We start from the raw sequence: 2394 nt of genomic DNA, 5'->3' as shown, positions 1-2394 counted from the left end.
TTTCTATAAATCTTGAAGTCTCATAATACATGGCTTTAGAAGTTGTCTATAGTCATAAGTCTCTTGTGTTCTGACAGTGTGGCCAGTCCCTACTCATGACTTGTGAACCCAGATTGTTCCATTAGATCCCCAAAAGCCTCGGAACCCCGTCCCTGTATGAGGTGGCAGAACAGCGGGGACAACCCTGTGGAGGACGGTGAAGAGGAGCGTCTCAGTGTTCGTCTGGCTCTTCTTCTTAGTGGAAAGCACCTCGGAGGCGAATCGAAACCAACCCTCACAAAAATTTACTTGACATAGGTTTCTTTTTGGTGAGTGGGGGGGTTAAAGCCTTTCATTTATGTTATATTTATTTTATTATACATCTATTTTTTGGTCCACAGCCTGAGAAGGGTCTGTGAAAGTTTTGACCTGGACAGGAGACAGACGGCTGCCATGGAGGAGGGGATGGAGACACATACTGATCAAGCCTGACCTCTAGTGGTGTTTGTCTGCCATTACAGCCGAATCAATTACATCAATTCCCACCTCGAGTTCACAATACCAATAATGTTACATTACTAACAACATATTTGTTAGGGGTGAGTATTGATAATTATTTCCAAAATTGATGTGATTGTATTCCCCAGAGCCTGGATTGATTTTATTCACTATTTTTTTCGATTCTTTTGATCCACTCAATACAATTCGATTCATTTCAATTTTGAGTTTTCACAGTTTACACAGTTAAACATTTTTTTTAGAAATACATTAATGTTTAAAATATATTCATATAAATCTGATACAGTTCACATACTGTTAAATTTATTAGTAAAATAATTAGATTGTTAACAGCATACATGCTTTTTCAAAAGGAGTAGCTCTTGTTAAAATATTCAGATCAATTTGTTCTGCCTCTCCTGGAGGGTGTTTTAGTTTGTCCACTAGGTGGCGATCTCACTTTAGTATTGCACCTTACTCCAGAATAAAATAAAGTACCTTTAGATTGAGAAAGCGTTAGCATTAGCCGTCCTATGGGGAATTCCATTAATCTTTAGCATCAAGCTAGCGGACTTTAGCTTTTATGTGCTAAAATAAATTTGTGTTTTTATGGATTGATAATTGGTTTATTAAGCTTAGATCAACTCAAATCGATTTTATGAATCTGTGTAACTTTTATTAAATTAGCCTACAATAAATTATAATTGACAGACTGCATTTTAAGTTTTACTCAAGCCACTCATTCAAATATGTATTCAACCAATGACATGGCAGTGACTCAGTGTGTTTAGGCATGTAACTTAGTATCAGAATGTCAAAGAAAGGTGATTGAAGTGACTGAACGTGGTGTGGTTGTTGGTGCCAGATGAGCTGTTCTGTCTGAATATTTCAGAAACTGCTGATATTCTGGGATTTTCACCCACAACCATCTCTAGAGTTTACAGTGAATGGTCAGGAAAAACAGAAAATATCCAGTGAGTTGTGCCTAGTTGATGTCAGAGGTCAGAGGTGAATGACCAGACTAGTTCTAGCTGTTAAGACAACAGTAAACTGGTTACGAGGTCTGCAGAAGGTGCCCCTCCTGTCAAATAAGAACAGGAAACTGAAACACAAGCTCCCCCAAACTGGACAAAAGAAGATTTGAAAAACGTAGTCTGTTCTGTTGAGTTTTCATTTCTGCTGCCACATTCATATGGTAGGGTCAGAACAACAGGAAATCATGGACCTGTGATGGCTTGAATCCACATTCAGGCTGCTGGTGGTGGTGAGATGGTTTGGGGAATATTTTCTTGGCACACTTTGGACCTCAACAGATCATACTTTTTCTTGATTGCTTTAAATAAACCATTTCTAATTATAATTATATTCTAAGATCAATTAATATGACAAATTGAGCATTTTGAAAAAAATCTGAAATTTCTTCTTCCAGAAAAAAAGTATGAGCAAAAAATTTGTTTTAGACCATAAGTAGATACTTTAAAAACATATTTCCTTAAAACAGTTTGGAAAATTAATTCCTGTGAGTTTATAAAGATCTTCATTTAGTCAGCAATGAATGTTTAGGTCGACTGAATATTAGCATTAGCCAAATTATGGAAAATCCCATTAATGTTAGCATCAAGCTTGCTGAATCTAGGATTATGTGTTAGATCGATCTCTGCTTTATAGATCAATTATTAATCTGTTAAGCTTCGATTGATTCAGATCAAGTAATCACTTTTATCAACTTTTACACATTTTTCTCCATCATTGCATCTATTTTTTCAAAACAAGAATTGTTTTTACAAAAAATATTTTTAAAACCTATAAAAGAAATCATAACTAATTTTAATTTATTCCATTAATGATTTACTTTTTTAGTTATTATTTCTTTGATTTTTCAGTTAAAGTCGACTTTTGTAGATTCATCAATACATT

This window comes from Oryzias melastigma, linkage group LG15 (assembly GCF_002922805.2).
Source record: "Oryzias melastigma strain HK-1 linkage group LG15, ASM292280v2, whole genome shotgun sequence".
In the NCBI taxonomy this organism is placed as follows: Eukaryota; Metazoa; Chordata; class Actinopteri; order Beloniformes; family Adrianichthyidae; genus Oryzias; species Oryzias melastigma.
This window is presented reverse-complemented; position numbering follows the sequence as displayed.